This window comes from Pongo abelii, chromosome 10 (genome assembly GCF_028885655.2).
Source record: "Pongo abelii isolate AG06213 chromosome 10, NHGRI_mPonAbe1-v2.0_pri, whole genome shotgun sequence".
Taxonomy (NCBI): Eukaryota; Metazoa; Chordata; class Mammalia; order Primates; family Hominidae; genus Pongo; species Pongo abelii.
The window spans coordinates 38,370,356-38,395,800 of NC_071995.2; the positions used below are offsets into that span (position 1 = coordinate 38,370,356).

Sequence of the window (25,445 nt, forward strand, 5' to 3'; positions counted from 1 at the left end):
TTACAAATAACAACTATTATTAGATGAAATAAATTTTAATGGAAAAATTTTAAAAATTCTAGAAATGAATTCATAATGTATTATCATTTCTAATTGAATACATTTGAACTTGCTTTTTTTTTAATTTTTCTTTGAGAAGCAGAATTTATTTTTCTTTTTTTCCCTCTTTACTGTAGGGGGAAAAAGTCTAAGCTTTCAAAATTTCCAAGAGTTTTGTATATATATTCTGAAGAAATGAGACAAAACTCCTTCTACTTATAATAGGACTTTTTCTCAAGTCAGACAAACTGACCCAATAATATCACATTACAGTGGGATTTTGGCCTAAAGTACTTAAAATATAACCCGTGTAACCTAGCCACAACTGAATGAAGCCAATAATGCTCTCCTACTGTTCAATGATAAAAAGAACTTCAGGAAAGTTTCATTTATCCTGCTCGCTCACTGTTCAGCAAGGTGACTGCCAAGTTGAGTTTACAATAGCTTAAATGGGCTAAAACTAAAAGCATTTGGTAGAGTGGTATTTCACCATAGCAGTTCTTGTGCTCAATAGCTGAACTGAATTTACACAAAAAGGGAAGGAGGAAAATGGTTTGTCTTTTTTTGCAGAGAATTCTATCCAAATTAACTTGCATTTAATTACTTCGTATTTTGGAAATAACAACATTTTCGAGTGAATAAAGTTTGTCTTTTCTTTGCTGCTTTTCAACTCTTTCATCTTTCTTCTGTAAGTATATATTTTTAATTTAATTTTCTTTCTTTTTTTTTTTTTTTTTTTTTTTTTTTTTTTTTTTTGTGAGACAGAGTCTCGGTCTGTTGCCCAGGCTAGAGTGCAATGGTGTGATCATAGCTCACTGCAGCCTCAAACTTCTGGACTCAAGCAATCTTCCCTAATTTCTATATCTTGTCTTCTCTCATGTCCTTTGACTTCTGTTCCTAGAGACCTGTCAGCCTTTGCTATTAATTCTCTTATAAGGCCTTATAAGCAATCAGTTTTCAGTCCTTGAAAACTGATTCATGGTGCTCTGATAATTTTCCTCCTCAATCATTAATCAAATATGCCAGGCACTGAGTGAAGCATTAGCATATGGTGGATGTGCAACTAATATTGCATAAGACAATGATACAATGATGAGTAAGACCCAATCCCTACTCTGGATGAGATTATTATTAAGTAAGCAAGATGGAATAGCCAGTAATTAAATTCTGTTACCTTACAGTAGGTAATGAGTTAAATATATGAAAACTGTATTATGGGAACGCGGCGAGCAGGACAAATTATTCTGCAGGTTGAGGCTGGGGGAATGGGAGGCTTCATTAAAGAAGAAACGTCTGAGTCTTGTTGTGAAGGATGTCTAGGGAGAATAATTGGGACAGTTTTCTAACCAGTTGAGGTATTCACAAGCAATGGGGTTGGGCAAGGACCAGTTGTGTCCTGAGTCTTTCTATTGAGTTTGGAAGGAACACAAGGTGTGGGGTGGGAGTGACAAGTGATAAACTTGGACAGTTAGACTTGCTCTAGACTTTCAAGGACTTTCTTTGTGATGCTATTGATTTTGAATGTAATCATGTGGGCAATGCAGGACAAAATAATGTTAAAAAAAATTGTAATAAGTGACATAGAGACAGGGAGATTGTTGGAATAGTTAAGGTTGCCAGCTCTGCCACATACTAGCTGTGTTATCAAATTACTTATCTTTTTGTACATCAGTTTTGTCAACAATATGGTGCTAATACATATGACTGGTGTAAAGATTAAAATAGGTAACAAAGGCTAAGTATTTAGAATGGGTGTTTAGGAAAAAACAAAACATGTTTGTTGGCCACATAAATGTCTTCTTTTGAGAAGTGTTTGTTCATGTCCTCTGCCCACTTTGTAATGGGTTGTTTCGTTTTTTTTTTCTTGTAAATTTGTTTAAGCTCCTTGTAGATTCTGGATATTAGGCAAAAATATTCTCCCATTTTGTAGGTTGTCTGCTCTAATGATAGTTTCTTTTGCTGTGCAGAGCTCTTTAGTTTAATTAAGTCCCATTTATCAATTTTTGCTTTTGTTGCAATTGCTTTTGATGTTTTCGTCATGAAATCTTTGCCTGTGCCTATGTCCTGAATGGTATTGCCTAGATTTTCTTCTAGGGCTGTTACAGTTTTGGGTTTCACATATACACCATGGAACACTGTGCAGCCATGAAAAAGAATGAGATCGTGTCTTTTGCAGGGACATGGATGGAGCCAGAAGCCATTATCCTCAGCAAACTAACACAGGAACAGAAAACCAAACACCACATGTTCTCACTTATAAGTGGAAGCTGAACAATGAGAACACATGGACACAGGGAGGGGAACAATACACACTGGGGCCTGTCAGTAGCAGGGGTAGAGGGAGGGAAAGCATCAGGTTAAATAGCAAATGCATGTGGGACTTAATACCTAGGCGATGGGTTGATAAGTGCAGCAAACCACCATGACACACATTTACCTATGTAACAAACCTGCACGTCCTGCACATGTATCCTGGAACTTTAAATTAAATTAAATAAAAAAAATAAAAGAACAAAACAAAACACAGAGATGAACGCATGAAGGGAATGAGGGTGGAAAAGATGCATTAATTTCAGTAGATTTCTGGAATGGAATAGCCTGCATTTGGGAACTGGTGTGTTGTGATGGGAAAGGGAGAGAAAGAAGTGAAATTTGCGCTGAGGTTTTCTAGCATGGTAGCATAAAATGCTACAGAGGGCCAGAGGTGATTGAAGGAATTCCTGTTAACATTTTTGTACAAAAGATGCTACAAATCTTTGCAAGAAACTGCTATATCTTTCAGTTGATATAGATATAGAATACATAGGACTGAAACTTAGAATAGAAGTAGTAGTTAGAAAAGAAATATTTGGGAATTAAGGGCATAAAAGACAGCTGTTAAAGCCATTCAGGTTGAACGTGTGGATTAAAAGGCGGAAAGAATTGTTTGTTACAGCAGTTTTTAAGGATGACCAGAGGAGAAATTGCTAATGATAGATTCCTAGATATATTGGGGAGGGAGATCTTTTGGTGCAAGAACTTCTCATGGAGGCGTTTAACACCTATGTTACATATTAGGAAAATAAAATTACTGTTTTGGAGAACATTTGGAAAAAAACCATATTTATTTTATGTGTTTATTTTCAGCCCTTTGTTTCCTAAACAAATGTTTCCTTACATGTTTGTGATTGGACTGTAACAATGTATAATCTGCTTCATTCACTTAATATTTGATGTGATCCATATTGTCACATAATCTTCATAATCACCACATTTAGCAGCTATAAAAAGCCCATATTGAATTGCACCAAATTTCCTTGACTATTTCCCAACTGGGAGATATGTTAACATTTTCTTCATTTTGTTCTGCCAAATATCTTCAGAACTAAAATGACTTTATCTGTTTCTCATTTTTCCTTATGTTGATGAGAAGAGTCAAACTCTGTAAAATATTCGAAGAGATTTATTGTGAGCCAAATATGAGTGACCATGGCTTATGACACAACCCTCAGGAGATGCTGAGAACATGTGCCCAAGGTGCTCGGCCCACAACTAAGTTTTATACATTTTAGGGGGCCATAAGACATCAGTCAATTCATGTAAGATGTACATTGGTTCTGTCTGGAAAGGTGGGATAACTGGAAGGGGGCCAGGTTTCCAGCTTATAGGTGAATTTAAAGATGTCCTGATTGGCAGTTGGTTGAAAGAGTTTATCTAAAGATCTGGAATTAATAGAAAGAAAATGTCTGGGTTAAGATAAGGGATTTCGGGGAACAAGGTTCTTACTATACAAATTAAGCCTCCAGGTGGCAGGCTTCAGAGAGAATAGAATGTAAATATTTCTTATCAGACTTAAAAAGGTGCCAGCCTCTTAGTCAATTCTCTCCGGGATCAGGGAAAAGGCCTGGAAAAGGGCAAGGGGATTCTCTACAGAATGTAGTATTTTGCCCACAGAAAACAACTTTGCAGGGCTATTTTAAGATATGGCAAAGAAACGTATTCGGGGTTAAAATATTTTGATTTCTTTCCTTATCTGTCAGGTGATGTTATGCCAGAGTCAGGTTGGAAAGTAAGGTATGTTGTATAGGGTTAAATAAAACCCCTCTGATGAGACTTTATGGTTTGCAGGGAGTGACTCCCTAGTCCCTTAGATATGAATTTGGGCAAGAGAAGGAAAAAAAATCAAAGTTTAGTTCTCACTTAGGTAGCCCTATTTATGAAACTGGACATAAATCACAAAATGTCTATTCCACAGAATTGATATTTACTTTAACAGTAAGACATATTCAACTTTCCAACAATTATTGATGCAACAACTTAATTATTAGTGGCATTCTCACTTGCATTATTGTCATTTTCCATCAAGGTACAGGTATTGGCATCAAATGCTCCTTTTTAAAAAAGACCAAATATTGGCAGTCTTACTACTACCAAATTATACTTAACTGTTAAAACATTTTAAGGTATTAAAATCTGCTTCAAATAATCTTGGCTATTCCAATACTTATTAATGAGCTTAATTCTGTATTTATTATTCACTAAAGAACCAACCATATAAGCCATTATCATATATGAATACGTTACTGGCAGCAAATCTATAAGGGTCTGCAGCAATCTAAATTCTTGCCTCCTCAGAAGAAAGAATTTGACTGAAGGGCATAAGGCAGAAAAAGAGACCGAGGTAAGTTTAAGAGCAAGAGTAAAAGTTTATTTAAAAGCTTTAGAGCAGGAACAAAAGGAAGGAAAGTACCTTTGGAAGAGGCCCAATAGGTAACTTGAAGGAAAAGAGTGGGGTTTGATCTTTTGAGTTGGGGTTTTATATATTGGCATACTTCCAAGGTCTTGCATGCCATTTCCCTTGATTTTTCCCTTGGGGTGGGCCGCCTACATGCACGGTGGTCCGCTAACACTTGGGAGATGAGTATGTGCAGTGTGTTTACTGGAGGTGTAGGCACGTTCACATGAAGCATTCTTCCCTTTTCCGGTGGAATGCCCACGGAAGGTCATATACCAGTTAAACTCTGCCATTTTGCCTCTGAAGTGTGCATGCTTGAGCCCACTCACCCAGTTCCTGAGGTCTTAGCAGGAAACTGTCAATCACCAGGTTCAGGTGCTTTTATCCATTAGGAAATTGCCTTTCCCTGATGCTGGCTACAACCAATTATTACTTTAGAGACGCAGTGTGACAACTGCCTGACCATCACCTGATGGTTGCCTGACATTCCTAGTGGGGTACGGGGAGCCCCCTCCTGCCCCACTCCTACCTATCTACTGTAACAAATATAGCCTAGACACATTACGTGTAATGGAGATAATTAATCTGATAATATAGATTAATGTGAAAACTCATTCTGTCTCTATCATTGAGTTTCCAGTTGGGAAATTCATATTTTTGTTTGTCTCACTGGGTGCATGGTTTACAAATGAAATAATTATCATACATGGCATTTCTATCTCGCTTTTTCAAACCAGTTGAATTTTGTACATATTATAATAGTATTCCAATATTTTGTGAAGGGGTGTGTGTGTGTGTGTGTGTGTGTGTTAGTGACTATTTTAGATAAGGTGGTCAGAGAAGGTATCTTCAGAGAAGCAAGCCATGCAAAGACACGGGAGAAGAATTATAGACAAAAAAAGATGATAAAATACAACATGCCAGGAGCCTAGTGAGCAAAAGCCAAGTGATGAATTCCAGAGCACAAGTGATGAGGTGGCTGGCCTGGTGCACAGTGATTCGTGATACTTTTGCCTTGTGTTCTAAGTATGTAGACCCACTAGTGGATTTTAAGTGGAGCTGTTACCTAACACGATTTGCACCTTTAAAGTATCAGTTTGGCTGCTGGATGGAGAATAGCTTGCAGAGGGGAGAGGAAGTAAGGAATCTAGTCAGGAAGATATTGTTGTAAATTAACGGAATACATAATAACACACGGAGTGGTAAGAAAAATTAGCCATATTAATGTCAATGGACTTGACTGTGATTTGATGCCAAAAAAAAGTGTTTCTTAATAGGAAGTTGAGATACAAATAAAGACAAGTATATTACAAGCAACAAAAAACTACTTTGGTAACAAAGGCTTCAATTTGCATGACTTCTTGCTCAGCAATCAGTAGTCTGAGTTGAGTGAAATGGTGTATTCATGAAAGGAGAGTATTAGATACTAAATTAGATCTCTGTGGAGGCAGAGAGACCCACATTGTGGAGGGCATAAAATACAAAGTTCAGGAGTTTGTACTTCATCCTGTAGGCAGTCGTATTAAATGCAAATATTTGAAGAGGACCATGGAATGTACAATTTGGTGCTTTAAGCATATTGATCTGGCAGTGGTTTTTAGTATGTTTTGAGGGAATAAGAGTGCACGCAAGAAGACTTGCTGGGGAATAAAATAATAGATGGGATATAAATGAATATCTGAGCAGAAGCCAGGTTCATTGTTAACTGTTAGGTGAGAGACATTGGAAGAGACTGTCTGTAGGGTTGAAGAAGGAAGAATGAAGGGTAATTCCATTTTATTTACATAAAAATTCATCGTTAATCCCTGCAACAAACTGATGAGGTAGGTAAGATTCTTTTACAGAAGAGGAAACTGAGATGGCCATGGCATAGTAGCTTGCTGAATTCTCACAAATAGTGACGGACAGAGTGGGACTTCTAAGCCCTGGTAAATTATATAACACAGTCTCCAAAATCTGCTGAAATAATTAAAACTTTCTAAAGATTGATTGTGCACACTTATTGTACATATTCTCAGAATATTTATTTCCTTGCTGAAATAGTTGTTATACTTGAAACTGTTGTGCTTATTTATATTGTTGTTGCTAAGCTATTTAAAACACAATGTAAAATTGAAACTTTATTTAAATAGAATTTTGACTTTTATCCTCACTGTATTCAATTAATCACAAAAAAAGTTAATGTACTTGTTCCTAAAGTCTTTTATATTGCTGTTTTGTTAAATCTATTTGCTTACTGATTTAATTAATGATTTGTCTATGCCAGACCTATTTGGAGATTACTATGCTTAAAAAAATGGGATAAAGTCAAAGAAATAAAGCTGTAGAAACAATTTAGTGGAAGAGAAAATGCTTTGACAATAAGCAGTAGTCTAAAAATTTTAAGTGCGATATATATTTTTTATCTATGTTTTCTTGCTAAGTTAAAATTAAAATGTGCTAGACTTGAAAACAGACAAAACACCCCTGAGGTTCTTTTACCTGGTTTTATACCACAGCATTCTTTGATATTAGTGAACTATTTCAGTTTGCTTCTTTGCATTGTTATAGGAATGATTAACCTGGTGTTCTCCTGATTTATTAGTGCTATCTGAAAAGCACCAATACTTCATTATCTCTCCGGAATTCTTTTTCATTTTGTAAGCATCGTTGAGAGACTGAGCTGTATAATACTTGTATAGAGCTGTGTCTTCTCAAAGATTTAAGGTAAATCATTATAAATTAATAGTCATTGACTTCACATAGTGGACCAGTTATTGTAGCAAACTGAATGTACAGTAAACAGCCTATACCTCTATTGTCCACCTTTCAGTTTAACACACCGCAATTCGTTGATTTCTTTGACTGAAAAAAATATTTCTTTTTTTATCCTTATGCTTAGTCCTGCACAGGAGTGTACAGATATTGTGATGTATGTTAGTGCCACTTGAGACATCTTTCAGATGTCTTCCTCTGGGTGAATAACAGCTAGAATATAAGTATAATTCAATATTTTTTTGTTAATAACCTGGTAGGACTAGGGTGAGGTCATAAAGAAAATGAGGAACTATCTATACAATGGTAATAGTAGTAGTTACATATGTGGTTTTGTTTTTTGTTTTTTGTTTTTTTTTTTCATTTAATCCTTGAAACCTCTCAGGCAACCAGCTTATTTATAATCATGCCATTTTCATGGATAATAGAAAATAAAGTTCTGACAGGTTAAGTAACATAACCAAAATCACAGAGTTTACATTTCATGAAAAGTAAATCTATATGTCGTGGCAATAGGTGTTGTGCAGAGCTTCAGTGAAGCTGTGTGAGGGAGAGAGTCTGGTGAAAGAGAAGAGTTGGAGTCTAGGGTGTTATGGATGAGGTTTTTCACTATTTTACGTATGTGGTTAGGAAGTTCTGACTCTCAAGAAGGAAGGAGTGATCCACTGTATCAAATTCTCCTACTAGTCCCTATAAAATGAGAACTGAAGTTTGGACCTTTAATTTGGTGGTGTAGAGGTCACTGAGGCTGTGAAAAGAGCTATTTCCTGGAGTGATAAGAAGATAAGCCTGATTGAATTGGTTCAGAAGAATGAGAGGAATGGAGACAGTATTAACAGCTCTTAAGTGTTGCTATAAAGGAAAGCAGAAAAATGGGACAGTAACTGGATGAGGATGTGGGATCTAGGAAGGCTGATTGTCACTTCTAAGATGGACAGTTTTTTAAAAATGAGGTTTGCATGATGATGACTTCATCTACTAGAGAGGAAATATCAATGAGGCAGGAGGGGAATATTCTGGAACATTGCCTCTAAGTAGATATAAAGGTATGGATGTGTTCTAATATATAGGGAGGGATTCACTCTAGGTAAAGTAGGGAAGCTCATGTATTTTAACAGAAGAAAAGACATAATGCATGAATACAGATGAAAGTTAGTTGGTAGGTATGGTGCTGGCGATATTTGAAAGTTCTCTTTTGATTGCATTTTTTAAAAAAGAATTAGAAAGCACGGCTATCAGCTGCGCATGGTGGCTCACACCTGTAATCTCAGCTCTTTGGGAGGCTGAGGCCAGAGGATCACTTGAACCCAGGAGTTTAAGAACATTCTGGGCAAGATAGTGAGACCCTCATCTCTATTTTGAAAATAAAAAATAAAAAATAAATTAAAAAGCATGGACACCAGTTGAGAATCAGAAAAGAGGAAAAATGCTAGTGAGGGAATAGAAATGAGACAACTCAAGAAAAGGCACTTTGGAGAAAGAGGATTATAAAGAAAATATATTTATCTTGAGGATCTTGTGTTTGAGATCCTCTGGTCATTCAAGAAAAGAGGATATCTAATCCTTTTGCCCAGTCAGGAGATGAAGACTAGAGATAGATTTGGGTATTTATGGCACAGATATGGTAATTTAAACCATGGTGTAAAATATATGGCCAGGGAGAACTAGCAGAGTGAGAAGAAGCCAAGGTCATAACTTGAAGAATTTCATTATTTGTTTAAATAATGGAAGAGGAGCGAGCACAGGAGGAAGAAAACAAAGACAGGTAAAGAAAAGTAGGATCAAACAGCAATGGCAGTGACAAAATGAACATTTACAGAGTGTTCAGTTTTTAAATGGAATCTAATAGGATGAAGACTAAAAAGAGACCACTGCATTTTTAAAAATTAGGAAGTTATTGATTATCTAACTTGGAATTATTTCAGAAGAGTGATGGGTTTGAAATTATAATAGTGTTGGCTGCAGATTTGATATATTTGACCATGAGAGTGAAATGAAACATCCTGGGATGTTAATAGTTTAAACTGTGTAAGAGGAAGTTTTATGTTTTTATAAAAGTTAACTAAGTATCTCCTGTGTGCCAGACACTATTCCCAGTACCCTTGGACAAAATGGACATTGCGGAAAACATATAGACAAAAATTTCTATCCTCAAATTTCTTACATTCTAGGTTAGGTTCTTTCTTTTAGCCTGGAAATTTTGTATCAGGAGAAGGAGTCAAAGGAGAGAGAGAAATAAAGGAGCTGTCTCCAGGGCACTGCAGAGCTAAGAGAAATTCACAAAGTGTTTAGATTACATCACAAGAGGAAACCATGATAAACTGTAAACCAGGCAACCCTGGTTTTCAGTTTATGGCTTTTACATGAACAAGGATTTTGTAAAGAAATACTATAATTCAGTGAAAACAGCAATATACTAGGTGTCAGAAGACTGTGGTATCAGACCCACAGCATCACCAGTTATATGAGTTAAGGAAAGAATCCTGCAGAGCCATAGCTTCTTCTCTGCTAAGTAGCGATAATATCTACCTATTGACCTCCAAGTGTTGTTACGCTGGTCAGATGAAATTATATGGTCTCTAAAGAGCCTCATAAATTAAAGGGTTTACTATAAGAAGGCGCTAATTGACAAAGCATATCTTCAGAATCTTGTGACCCATATTTTGTGGTTCTCAAATTGAAGCCATTTTTATGATCATTATTTATTTGTATTTATCTGAGGTCTACTGGAGTGAATTTTTTCATCTTCTTGATGTTTTTATTCTTAAATTTAAATTTGTAAAATATTTACAAAACATTTTATTAAGTTTTTTTATGAGCCATTAACAAAATAAATTTGGAATATATAATTCTCCTTGACAACTGTGCACTAACACAGAAACAAAGGCTTTATTATGCCCTGTATGGTCACATGTTTATAATAGATGAGCCTTAGCTTACAATGACTGCTTTGTTTGATGTTTATTAGTCCATGCCTTGGTGCAATTTAACTTGTCCTAAATTCACTGTTTCAGAACTACAACGTGTGTAGCACATTCATTGTCCTTTGAATCATACTCTGTTGCTTGAGTAGACTCTCATGAGACTATAACCTTGGGATTTTAAGGTTCTTTCCTTATATGCTCTAGAGAATCCTTAATGAATGTCAATTATGTAAAGGCATTAAAATATTTTAAGTGGTAGAAACTGTCCTTATATGATTTTGAAAAAATACCTATTTTTAAAAAATAGCTACGTAGAGGATCTGGCTTACCTTACATTCTCCCCTTAGTGCTGATGTTAATGAACGTGATCCAGGTGTCAACTTCAACTAGTGGTTATTTTATCCAACTTCAAATAAGACAATTCTATGTTATAGTATATTTTTTATAATTCTAATCTTGATTCCAGGAAGTTTCCATAATAATTTTGATGATTATTACTTAATGTTTTACAATGGTTTCACAAAAGTTAAAGACAAAAACATTTCAAACATAACATTTTAAACTCTAGAACACTTTCTTTTTAGATACCCTTGATTTATAAAAACAAAATTTGTTTCTCCTTATTTTTCTCAATATTACTAAATAAAACAAATGGGTAATTAAGGTACTAAGGTAATGAGATTATCTCATTCAATCAATTTATGTTATAATTAAAACTGAAGTTTAAAAATATTCTGTGACTCCCCAAGCTACATGATTGGAATGTAGAACCTAGAATCCCTTCATTACCAGAGTATATGTCATTGCCTTTGGTGGTTTTCATAATTAAATATCTTCACATATGGTAGTGTTAGTGATGGTGAGGAAAGAGTGGGGTTGACCACAATCCTGCAATGTTAATTTTACCTTGCAGGGGCCTGCAACCATGTGACTACTCTGAAGCTCTAGTAATTTTGACCAATTCCCACTAAAAGGAGTGAAGAGAGGCAAACCTTATTCTTCCCTCCTCCTCATCTCCTTCCTTTTCATCTTCTTCGTCTTCACTATTTGTTGCTTTCTTCTTAACTTTCTGAATAGACTGCTATAAAAAAGAGGAAAATGCTGAAGAAAATTACAATTACTTATAACTCCATGACTCAGAAATAGCTACTCTCTTTATTCTCCTATCTTATCATTATTTTTATTAGTCAATTTTCATACTGCTATGAAGAAATACCCGAGACTGGATAATTTATAAAGAAAAAAAGAGGTTTAATGGACTCACAGTTCCACGTGGCTGGGGAGGCCTCACAATCATGGCAGAAGGGGAAGCAGACACGTCCTTCTTCACATGGTGGCAGCAAGAAGAAATGCCAAGCAAGAGGGGAAAAGCCCCTTATAAAACCATCAGATCTCGTGAGAACTCACTATCCAGAGAGCAACGTGGAGGTAACTGCCCCCATGATTCAATTACCTCCCAATAGGTCCCTCCTATAACACGTGGGGATTATGGGAACTACAATTCAAGATGAGATTTGGGTGGGGACATAGCCAAACCATATCATTATTTTTCTGATGCATTTTTTGTAACAGATATTTTAGAAAATTGAGACTATATATTTCACACTATTTTATTACCTGCCCCGTAGATTAGACAGTGTCTGGAGCAACATCAAATATGCTTACATGTTCTTCAATATTATGAATTTTAATTGTTCTATAACATTTTAATATAAGGATATATTATAATTTAATTCATCCCCTACTGTTGGAAATTTATATTGTTTCTATTATTCACTGTTATGAAAATCAAATTTTTTAAACTTTGTTTCATATTGTTAAATTACCTTCAGAAAGTTATCAGTTGATATTCCACCAGTATGAAAGCCCTCATGTTCTTCTATGCTTCACAATATTTGGTACACTATAGATGTGTGTGCATATACACATATATAGGATAAATTATAATATGTGTTTAAATAATTTAAATACATAAGTCATAATAGTACCTCATTTTTTGATTTTGTTTTACATTATTATATATTGGCAAGGCTAAATATCTTTCATATACTACTGGCTATCCCTATAGTCATCCCTTGCATCTACAGGAGAATTGATTTCAGCACCCTTATAGGTATCAAAATTCACAATGTTCAAGTCCCTTTTATAAAATGGCATAGTATTTTCATATAAACATTCTCCTGCATACTTTAAATCATGTCTACATTACTTACAATTCCTAATACAATGTAAATGCTATGTAAATAGTTGTTATACTGTATTTTTTTATTTCTACTTTTTTTTACTGTTGCATTTTTTTTAATGGTTTTGAAAACTACTTTTTTATCCACAGTTGTTTGAATCTGTGGATGTGGAACGTGCATATACAGAGAGCCAACTGTATCTTCTTTTGCATTTCTTAATCATGCATTGCCAGTTTTTTCTTTTGAGCAATCATTTGTAACAGTTATTTGTATTTTTATGATACTTTCTCTTTTTCTACTATTTATGTTGCAAGTTTTTTCTCAAGTTGTCAATGTTATGTTCATATTTTTAAAAATTAAATCTACCTGTATTCCTTTTTGCTTTGTATTGTCATAATTATCACATCCATTATTAGGTCCCTTTCCGTACCTCTACTCTGTGAAAAAGAACTCTATACCTTCTATTAGTACCATTTTCAATATCGTTGTTGCTTTATAATATGTCCTCATATTTTAAAACTGATTTCTATACATTTAAAAAAATTTCTTGGTTGAGGCTGGGTGCTGTAATCCTAGCACTTTGGGAAGCCAAGGTGGAATATCCCTGGGGCCCAGTCGTGATCAGCCTGGACAGCATAGTGAGACTCTGCCTCTACAAAACATAAAAAAGTTAGCTGGGCATGGTGGCATATGCCTGTAGTCCCAGTTACTTCAGAGGCTGAGGTGGGAGGATTGCTTGGGCCTAGGAAGTTGAAGCTGCAGTGAGCCATGATTTTTCCACTGCATTCCATCCAGGGCAACAGAGTGAGACCCCATCTCAAAAAAAGAAAAAGAAAAAGAAAAAGAAATGGCGTGGTTGTTCTTACTATTTATTTATTTATTCCAGAAATAAAAATTCTTTTTCATTTTCTTATTTCTTATTTATTTATTCTTCCAAAGAAACCTATCTGGGAAAAGAGAAGTAATAGCAAGTTTGTGTGTTGATAGGAATTAACAATGGGTGTTGGAAAACATTGATGATACAAGAAGAAAAAGAGGCTGGGCAAGGCTGGTCACATGATAATCCTAGTACTTTGGGAAGCTAAGGTGGGAGGATTGCTCGGGGCCGGGAGTTTGAGAACAGCTAGGGAACATAGTGAGATCCTCTCTCTACAAAACATTTAATTAAAAAAAATCAGCTGGGCTTGGTGTTACAATCCCAACTACTTGGGAGGTAGAAGCAGAGGATACCTTGAGCTTAGGAGTTTGAGATTACAGTGAGCTATGATTGTACCAGTGCATTTAAACCTCAGTGACAGAGCGAGACCCTGTCTCTACAAAAATTAAAAAGGGGAGACTTCCTGGAGTGATTAGAGTAGGTGAGAGGGATAAGATCTTGTGTATAAGGGGGAAGTTTTGATCTTGTAGAATACGATCTTGTAGACCCTTATTATTATATGCTACTTGCCTAGTAAGGGTGGAATTGAGGGAAGGAATATTAATAGCTTAAGGAGAGAAGAGTAAGTTTGAAATACTAATCTAGAAGAATGGGAGCATGAATGGTTTGGTTTATTGGGGATTGTTCAATTTCAGGATACTGTTCATAAATGTAAAGTGAAAACATTCTGTATGATTATATGGTGTGTTTTGTTTTTCTAGCCACATTTAGATACACAGTTGCAAGCACAGAAAAGGTGTAACTGATTTTAACTGGGGTTGGATCCAGTCAAGGCTACAGTGAAGCAGGAGAGGAGCAAGGGAGTTTTATATAATGAAGGGATTTTTGTAATGTGTCATGAAATTTAAGCCAAATAAGGAAAAGAGTAAGAGCATGAGATGGGGGTGAGGGATCAGGTAGTAGGATCTATGGATTGTAGGTCTTGGTGTGGTAGAACCATTGGAGTTAAGGAACTTTGAGTGAGTGATCTGGGAAGAAAGAAGGCCATAGTCAGAGAGTACAGCGCTAGAAACTGAGATTATAAAGGGAGTGTCCTCATTGGTGTAACCAGAGGAGCTGCAGTGGCATGGATGACAAAATTACCAAATGAGAGGAAGTCAATAACTAAAAGATCAGTGTTTCAGTGGAGCCATGTGTACAGCTATTGGAACTGCCAAAAATTACAATAAAATTAGCATTGGAGATTGTGACAGTGGGCAAAGATGTCTAAGAAATTAGTAGGTAATTGCAACAAGAAGCAGTACTGGATGGTACCGTCAAAGGCCATGAGTTTCAAAGCTGAGGGTTGTTAGGAAAGGCATTTGCACTAGGTGTTCCCCAAGCCTAGAATGCTTTCCCCTAGATCTTACAAATAGTTTGCTCCTCTTTATTAATTAGTTCTTTGTTCACATGTCACCTCCAAGAGGCTTTGCGTCATCATCCAATTTGAAGTAGTCCCTCAAGTCATTCTCTGCTTTGTTGCTTGCTTTATATTTTAACAGCACTTATAACTAACTGAAACTATCTTGTTTATTTATTTGTTTTTATATACTGGACACTCCTTCTTAGGGGATATATTTTGAAAACAGTTTTGCTAGTCTTTTTGTGTAGCTAGTTCCCAGACTTGTGATTACAGCCACATAGTAATCAGTCAATAATTAGTTTTTGATTGAATGAATGAATATTTATAGGACGACTTGGTCAGCTTGGGCTGCAGTAATAAAATGACATAGACTGGGTGGCTTAAACAATAATGCAGTTCCTGGTAAGGGCTCTCTTCCTGGTTTGCAAACGTCAGCCTTCTTGCTGTAACCTCACATGGCAAAGAAAGAGTGACTCTGGTCTCTTTCTCTCCTTCTAAGTATATTAATCCCATCATGGGGATTCTACTCCTATGATCTCATCTAAATATAATTATTTTCCAAAGGCCCCACCTCCTAATGCCATCATGTTGGGGGTGAGGGTTTCAATATTTGAGTTTGGGAAGGACAAAAAATTTCAGTCTATTTCATAGATGAAATATTATCTTCCACATTCCTGTGACTTCTTTCAGAATCCAAATATATTTTTTAAAGCATCCTCCAGCTCAGAGCATTCATTCTTATAAGAATTCCTATTATTGACCCTTTCCTCAAGAAACGTGAATTAGAATACAAGAAGAAATAAAGTATAAAGGTAAGGCTTGCTTTGTGATAGTTAAGCTTTTAAAGTTAGGATTCACAGATATTGTCAGTTATTACTTCAAGCAATTCTCACCAGTGGGTTAATGAACTTGAAGTACAGTTATCTTTTGATGTATTGGTTTCAGCTTCCACTATGCTGTTTTGCTCAGCCAATGATAACCTTCCATAGATTTTCACCACACAAGGATAACCTTGTTGCTCCCCTCACTATGACATTCTTTCAGAATTCTTCGCATGTTCTTTTAGAAACCAGGGTAAGCATGAATTGAAAATCTCATTGGTAAGAAAAAAATAAAACCATTTATCTATCTTAAGTTAGTCTTTCTTTATTAAAATAATCAAATATCTTTATATTTTTGTGCTAAATACAAAGTACTATAAATAAATTTATTTTCTTATGGCTTGACAATAAGCAGACATATTAGGTAATTAACATGATATTTAGTTGATATATAGAAAAGTAGAAATACCATGGTGTAGTAGAATGAGCACTTGGTGTTGTCGAGGATTAATTAAGATAACAAATGTAAATCTGTCTCCCCTTCTTTTCTCTTTAATGGACCAAATATGTGTTATTCATCTTCTTATACTTTAATTTGGTGCCTTAGAGAAAGAAATTTTTTCCACATTGTAGATAGTTATTATCTAGTATGATTCTAATTGTTGCTGCCCTATTTTTATAAAATGCCATTCTGTAATCACATCAGTGATTTAATGTTTCTAATAATTTACATTTTTAAGCCTCTGGTGTTATGAATATTTTATACAGTAGTTGATTTCTATGTATATATTCAGAATATTTGAAGTTCAAAACAAAGTTTTTTTTTTATTTGTTGGTGTTCTGAGAATTTTATAGGAGATTTGAAGAGAAATATGTCACCATTTTAAATTCTGCAACCAGTTATTGAACACCTACCAAGTGAAAGACCGTAAGATAAGAAATATAGGCACCTTTTTTGAAGTAAAAACTACTGAGACGATAATTGCAAAGGTTATTTCATTTCCTGTTACAATGTAATTCTTTATATCAGCTTAAAAATTGTGTCTTCTGTAGATATTGAAACGTTTATGGACACTCCACATTGTAATATTTTGCATCCCAGCAAACTGTGTAATCTATTTTTGTTTTATTTTGTTTTTATTATGAAAAACTTCAAATATGTACAAAACCAGATGAAAGAGTATAATGAACTGCTACACATACATAATCCAGTTTCAACAGTTATCAACTCAAGATGAATCTGATTTTTTTATACCACACCCACTTGTATATAACTTACCTCTTTGAACAAAAGTTCTCGAAAAACAAATCTGAAGGAAAGAGACTTTATTCCAGTGAAGAGTTTGCAAACCAGGGGAGACACAGCCTTCTTGTAATGAAAGTACATTCCAGACAATAGACGGAGGATTCAGGTTTTATATATACATATATATATATATATATATATATATATATTCTTTTTTTATTTTTTTTTGAGACGGAGTTTCACTCTTGTTGCCCAGGCTGGAGTGCAATGGCACGACCTCACCTCACTGCAACCTCCCACTCTGAATTCAAGCTATTCTCCTGCCTCGGCCTCCCAAGTAGCTGGGATTACAGGCATGTATCACCATGCCTGGCTAATTTTGTATTTTTAGTAGAGATGGGGGCTTCACCCTGTTGGTCAGGCTAGTCTCAAACTCCTGACCTTAAGTGATCCATTTGCCTCAGCCTCCCAATGTGCCGGAATTACAGGCATGAGCCAATGTGCCTGGTCAAGTATTCAGGTTTTATAGCAAAGTTCCTGCTCAGTTTCGAAATAAGGTTTGTTTATACAAATGGAGGATTGAAACTTGCTTAGTTCTGATTGGTTGATAGAACTGAGCCCTGATTGGCTGGGTCAAGGGAGCTCTGATTGGTTGGTTTCCAAGCCCAAAACCAGAGGTCTCTGTTAGGTATTTTTTCTTTTTCTTTTTCCTTTTTTTCTCTTTCTTTCTCCCTCCCCTCCCCTCCCCTTCTTCCCTTCCCTTCCCTTTCCCTTTCTCTTTCTCTGTTTTAGACAGGGTCTCACTCTGTCACCTAGGCTGGAATGCAGTGAAATGGTTATGGCTCACTGCATCTTCTACCTCCCAGGCTCAAGTGATCCTCCCACCTGAGCCTCCCAAGTAGCTAGGACCACAGGCACCCACAATCACACCTGGCTAATTTTCTGTATTTTTTTGTAGAGGCGTGGTCTTGCTGTGTTGCCCAGGCTGGTCTTGAACTCCTGGGCTCAAGAAATCTGCCCACCTCGGCCTCCCAAAGTTCTGGGATTATAGGCATGAGCCACCTCACTTGGCCCAGATATATTTGTTTTTTTTTTTTTTTCAAAAAGCCACTGTGGGACTGGGGAGTGAATCAGGCAACAATTTATCTTGGCACCTACAACAGGAACCGATTTGACTTTATTATAGAAAGGAAGGTCCTGTCATACTTTTATAACATCTTTCTGAGAACACAGAGTAGGTGACCACTCCCTTACCCAGCTATGGCCACCAGGTTCTGTCTTAAATATAGACATCTCAGTTAGCCACGGGGGTCCATTTTGCCTGTTGGTCGGGGACATACTTTAATACCTTAGATCTGGAATCAACCACTCCTCCAAGTTCTGATTGCATTAGTATTGCAAGCCTTTAATCTGGGTGCCAGGGGATTTTACTGCTACCAAGCTGGGTTTGTTTTGGTTTTTTGCTTTTTTTAGTTGACAGTATAGGAAATATGTTTTGTTTTGATTTTGAATATAAAATATATTTTCAGTTCATACTGGCTTTTACAATTGAAATTTAAGGTTTCTGAATTTTTAATCACTTTCTTATGTCTGTACATCCTTCTTCCATATCAAGCATCCCATGTGTCATGAAAACAAGAGATGATTATATATCACAATTATATCACAAATTTGTATCACAAAATTACACATTTGTTTTATCCTATAAAAAACGCACAAGAATATCTACAATACAAACACTGCTACCAACATTATTATTATTGACAGCAGTTAATATGTTTTTTTTGCAGTTCTTTTGCAGTTCCTTAGATTATAGCTCACTAGGCGTGTGCAAATTATTGTGTTTTAAAATCACTTGGAATTGCTGTTCACAGTGTGGCTATACCAGTGACTGGATACACATTTGGATCTATTTATTTCATATTATTTTGTGATTTTAAAAGCTTTTTATTGAAAATCGGATTTTATTTTCTAATTACCCAAAATATTTACATGGTTCAATGAAAAAATACAAAACAAATTATATTTAAGTAAATCTAGTTGATAGCTCACACCCTGAACTCTATTTTTTTATCCCTTATAGGTGACAACTTCAAAAAATAAATAGTTCATACTTACATTGTTGGTCTTTTAAAATAATACACACACACACACACACACTTCCATTCTGATATCATAAAGGCCAAGGATGTAGTCCATGTTACCTGTGTTCCCCTAATTTAATTTAATTTTATATGATATGCTCCAGAACACTGAATTGTGCCCTTGGAAAAATAATTACTCTGTCAAATAAATTTAGAAAAATGGATTAGTCAAACTAAATAGGTTTTCTGGAAATGTGCATTATAATCTTCAGAGAAGATTATCATACATGTAGCATTTCACAAATATATTTCATAGGTAATCTATTTGTAAATCAACATGATAAAATCTCTAAGTGAAATACAGTTTGGAAAATACTGACTTAATTCATGTACTATGGAGTTGTCAACAGATTTATCTAAAGACTTCCAATTTTTAAATATTTTTCATCTATACCAATTTTTAGAAAAACATACTCTGTAATTTAGTGTAGTAACACTTCTTTTTAGTTAGACACCATTTAATTTTCTTATAAAATAGTAGTGGGTATCTTTTAAAAGCATCCTAGACTGGGGAAATTATAATAAGATTTGTTCTTCTACCAGTCTTCACTGGAGCACTTCTATTCTTTAATCTGCAGTTTTCTTTTTTTTTTTCTTGAAAAGTTTTAGTAAACTATTTTTAAATACATGATTCAGTCAGTTTTGATTCCTGGTTCTCAGTTTGGTTGTGGACATGTGGCATTAAAACATATTTTGGTTTTATTTTATTTCTTAGATAGATCAGCTTAAATACTTTAAAAGGTAAGCTTTTTAAAAAATCTACTGGTTGGTAGCTGTTGCTTGTATGAGTATTTATATTTCAGTTATTTTACTTGTAATATTTTAAATTTAACATTTTTTTTCTCCATAGAGGGTTTTTTGTTTGCCTGTCTATTTTACTGTTCACTTGGATTTTGGGGACTGTTTGTGTCTTCAGTGAACAATCTTCAGGCTAGAATTGTAGAGAAATTAAATGTTATTTTAGAATAGGCTAAACTTCTAAGCTTAATTAAACTTTCAAATTAATACCAGAATCCTAATTTAAGCTGAATGGCAATGCAGGATAACTGATTTCTTTGTTTTTGTTAGGGACACTTTTACAATACAATCCTAATTTAAGCTGAATGGCAATGCAGAATAACTGATTTCTCTGTTTTTGTTAGGGACAGTTCTACAATACATATTGACTAGCACAGACATCACAAGGTCTTTACATTCCAGAATGTATACTTTTTGTTCCTCTTTAATTCACAATCAGGCTCAAATATATTAATCTCTGGGTAACCACAAGTAAGTATATATTTAAAGAAAGCTAGACTTTATTTTCTTTCAAAAGAATAGTAAGTACAAACATTATGAATTTTACTGTTACACATATACAAAGATCACCTTTAATATAGCCATTTACAAGTACAATTTCCAAAGTAGAAATAGCCTTAAACTACCACAAGAGGGATTTAGGGCAAACCTTTGACATTTTGTAGAATACCTTCATCAGTGATGAACTGCTAGATATACTCTTTAACTGTGGGTAAAAATCATGATGATAAGACAAGGAATTGGTCCATGGACAATAGAAGTCATCACCTTAGAAAACAGATTAAAATTTAAATGTTCTTGAGAATTCAGAGAAATAGTCAGAACTTATCCAAAATAACAGTATATTTAGGCAAAAACTTTACAAAATTTTAGATGAGTAATACGTATTATCACAAAAACTGAGCATAAGTTCAAAACAAAACAAAAAAAAATAAACGTCTTTATATAATGTATGAGGATAAATGTTCTACTGCATAGAATAGTAAAAGAAGGAAAGGACTTGTGTCCTAGCAGCTGGATTTGAATCTTCACTCACGCATAAGAACTGTCTGAGACCCTGCTTTGTGCTATACTGTGTGCAGGTACCACAGATAAAATGATGAGTAAAATTATACATGGCCCTTTTTCTTTTGTGGCTTACATTATAGTGGCTAAAACAGGAATTGAGTAAATAATAATAATAATGAAAGCATGTAATTAAAAAGTGAAATGGTGTTCCTGTTTCTCCACATCCTCTCCAGCACCTGTTGTTTCCTGACTTTTCAATGATTGCCATTCTAACTGGTGTGAGATGGTATCTCATTGTGGTTTTGATTTGCATTTCTCTGATGGCCAGTGATGGTGAGCATTTTTTCATGTGTTTTTTGGCTGCATAAATGTCTTCTTTTGAGAAGTGTCTGTTCATGTCCTTCGCCCACTTTTTGATGGGGTTGTTTGTTTTTTTCTTGTAAATTTGTTGGAGTTCATTGTAGATTCTGGATATTAGCCCTTTGTCAGATGAGTAGGTTGCGAAAATTTTCTCCCATTTTGTAGGTTGCCTGTTCACTCTGATGGTAGTTTCTTTTGCTGTGCAGAAGCTCTTGAGTTTAATTAGATCCCATTTGTCAATTTTGGCTTTTGTTGCCATTGCTTTTGGTGTTTTAGACATGAAGTCCTTGCCCATGCCTATGTCCTGAATGGTAATGCCTAGGAGAAACAGGAACACTTTTACACTGTTGGTGGGACTGTAAACTAGTTCAGCCCTTGTGGAAGTCAGTGTGGCGATTCCTCAGGGATCTAGAACTAGAAATTCCATTCGACCCAGCCATCCCATTACTGGGTATATACCCAAAGGACTATAAATCATGCTGCTATAAAGACACATGCACACGTATGTTTATTGCGGCATTATTCACAATAGCAAAGACTTGGAACCAACCCAAATGTCCAACAATGATAGACTGGATTAAGAAAATGTGGCACATATACACCATGGAATACTATGCAGCCATAAAAAAATGATGAGTTCACGTCCTTTGTAGGGACATGGATGAAATTGGAAATCATCATTCTCAGTAAACTATCGCAAGAACAAAAAACCAAACACCGCATATTCTCACTCATAGGTGGGAATTGAACAGTGAGAACACATGGACACAGGAAGGGGAACATCACACTCTGGGGACTGTTGTGGGGTGGGGGGAGGGGGGAGGGATAGCATTGGAAGATATACCTAATGCTAGATGACGAGTTGGTGGGTGCAGCGCACCAGCATGGCACATGTATACATATGTAACTTACCTGCACATTGCGCACATGTACCATAAAACCTAAAGTATAATAATAATAATAATAATAATAAAAAAAATAAAAATAAAGTATTTAAAAAAAAAAAAAAAAAAAAAAAGTGAAATGGGTGCTCTGAAGTTAAAATATAGTTTGAATATTTGTCCCCTCCAAATCTCATGTTGAAATCTGGTCCCCGATGTTGGAGGTGGGGCCTAGTGGGAGGTGTTTGGGTCATGGGGCAGGAGCCCTCATGAATGGCTTGGCGCCCTCCCTGCGGTAACGATTGAATTCTCACTCTGTTAGTTCGTGTGAGAGCAGGTTGTTTAAAAGAGCACAGTGCCCATCTTCACTTCTCTTCCTCTCTTTCTAGCCATGTGACAAATCTGCAGCCCCTTTGCCATGATTAAAGGTCTCCTGAGGCCCTGACCAGAAGCAAACGCTAGTGCCAGGCTTCTTGTACAGCCCGCAAAACTGTGAGCCAAATAAACTCCTTTTCTTTATAAATTACCCAGCCACCTTTATGGCAGTGCCAAATGGATTAAGACAGTAGGCAAATAAAATGAGCTTAGAAATCTTCATATTAATGGAAACGTAAATCTTGAGCAAAGGTCAGGAAAGAGTTCACTGATGGAGGAATTTAAGGGGAGATCTGAAGGTTAAGTAATATATTTATTAAGTAAATTTAGTAAGTAAACGAAGGGTGAGGGGCTTGTGCAGCTGACAATATTCTAGGATGGAAAAATGTAGTAAGAACAAATGTTTTGTGGAGGGAAGAAACACATTGTATTAGGAAAACGGGAAGAATGTCACTGTGGCTAGTGTACAGATAAAGGAAAGAAAATGAAAGGAAGGTGAGGCTAAAGAAAGGAGAAGAGGATACACCACAGAAGGCTTTGTAGGCCATTTAAAGTATTTGGGTCTTTGTCTAGGGTGCCACGGAATAAAATGAGGAAAACAAAGTGGGGCTTCAGAGGTATGTAATATCCATGACTAATTTATTGAAAAGTGAATTTCAATGAACTTACTGAAAATATGTTGAATTATCCTCACAATCGCAAAATCTTATTGGCTTCTAAGTACACTTATTTCCCACTCAATGGTCTGAACATTTCCTGTAGCAGCTCTGCTCCAGATTTTAGACTCTAGGCCTGGGATATCTCAGAATATCTCATTAGGGACTCAGTATCTACCTGGACAATACTTTTCTTATAGCATGGGGTGTAGGAGATGGGGGCGGAAATAGCATGGGCCAAGCCAAACCATGGAAACACCTTTAAGGCTCTGTTTAGAGATGGTTTATTTCCATCTGTTCACATAAATGCTTTCCATTAACTGAAGCAAGTCACATGGCTAAATTCAAACTTAATAGAAGGGGTACTCCTTCCATAGAGGGAGTGTGGAGAAATGTGATTATTTAGTGAACCATAATATCTACCTAAAGGATTTTCTGGAAGCTATGGGTTAGGAACGTTAAAGAACAATAGCACCAGGCAGATTAAACAGGCAAGGAAGACTTTATTCAAGACTATTGCAGTATGGGAGAAAGACTGTTGCAGTAGGGGAAAGAGATTAGCCTCAACTCCAGTGAAACAAAAGGCAGAAAATGCTGAGATGAACTAATGCTGAGATGAACTAATGGAATAGTACTGAAGGACATTAAGAAAAGAGGTTTGTCTATTTGATTAAGCCATCTGTGTTTTCTAATTGTTTTTTATTGATGCTAGGCTCCTACTCTCCCACAGAGACTGTAGATAAAGGTATTAATACTATCTTTTTTGATGATTACATTTCAAAGAAATGGCTTCCAGGACCTTGACAAAGACTTTCCTAGTATAGAAGATTTACTTCTCAAAAGTGCAGAGAAACAACTCACAATTGCAAGTTTTAAAAAAGCAATGGTCTGAGAAAAGTGAAGTCAGGGGCCTATTGTTAGGAAGAAACCTGCCTAAATTCTAATAAAGTCAAGGGAAAATGTAAGACTGTCTTGGTCAGAAGAAGGAACAACCACATGCTTAGAAGCATTTCAGCAATGTCCCTTAGAATTCCACCTTTCATGAGAAGATACTCTCCAGGCATTGTTGGATTTCTTCTTTGCACCATTGATTGTTTAGCAGCATATTACTTAATTTACCAATATTTGGGGATTTTCTGGTTATCTTTTGGTTTATGATTTCAAATTAAATTTCCATTGAGATTAGAGAACGTATTTTATTTCATCTCTGAGTCTGCTTTCCAAAAAATTTGTAAAATGTTCCATAAGCACTTGAAAATAATGTGTTTTTGTAGTAATTGGATACAATATTTTATATTATATATATTAGGTCATATAGAATATATATTTTATATATGTATATAAGGATATTAGAATTGAGGATATTGTTGACAAGATTGATAATGGATATATATGCAGAATATGGTAAATAAAGGAATCAAGAATAACTCTAGATCCTTGCTTCGTGGCTTGACTTGAGCTGCAGTTTGAATGATGAGGACATTTTTCTGAGAAGAAAACTCAGAAAGGAACAGGTTCGAGTAATATGTCAAATTTGGCCATGCTAAGTTTAGATGTCATTTGACATACAAGTGGAGATGTCAGTTCAGGAGTAGAGTATAAAAGTTTGGAGCTCAGTGAAAAGATAGGAAGCTGATTCACAGATTTGGGAATCTAATAGTGTCACCTGGACAGAGCGTTTAGCTAGAGAAGAGTCCTAATGTATTTCAACTTCAGAGATAGAACAGAGGCAAAGGAACCAGCAAAGGAGAACAAGAATGAGTCTTTAGGAAAATGAGAGGAAAATAATAAGTTTGGTTAACAGAGTCAAGGGAATAAATGTGTTTTAAGATGGAGTTCAGTGGCTAACTGTGTCAAATATTTCTAAAAGGTGAAGTAATATGAGAACAGAAAAATGACTATTGATTTTGATAATCCAAGACCTTTGATGACCTTGACAAGAATCGTTGGCAAAAGATGGTATAACACTTACCCATATTTTTTGCCAATAGAAAATTTAAAACATTGTTTAATTCTGAAGAATAAATAAATTCACACATTTATCAATCTCCTGCTGTATACAGGTCCCTGGGGACACAAAGATAACAAATGCTGTTTTATGCTTTGATGGAGCTCATAGTGTTGGAGGGAATCAGACATGCAAAAACAAACTAAAACAAAATTTTACAAGTCCTGGGCAAGAGATATATCCGATGTTGTGGAAGCTGGAGATGCCCATGGTTATTTTAACTGTGGGAAACTAAGAGGAGGAAAGACTGGGGCT

General features: G+C 35.6%; 1 protein-coding gene across 3 annotated transcripts in view; it reads left to right on the forward strand.

The window, feature by feature from the left end:
- CNTN1 (contactin 1) overlaps nt 1–25,445 on the forward strand; it is a 390,365-nt gene that overhangs the window by 54,996 nt on the left and 309,924 nt on the right. The window contains exon 2 of one of the 3 annotated variants that reach the window (XM_054526301.2): nt 22,541–22,643. The gene's annotated coding sequence lies outside the window, so the exon portion shown is untranslated. 3 annotated transcript variants of the gene reach the window in all.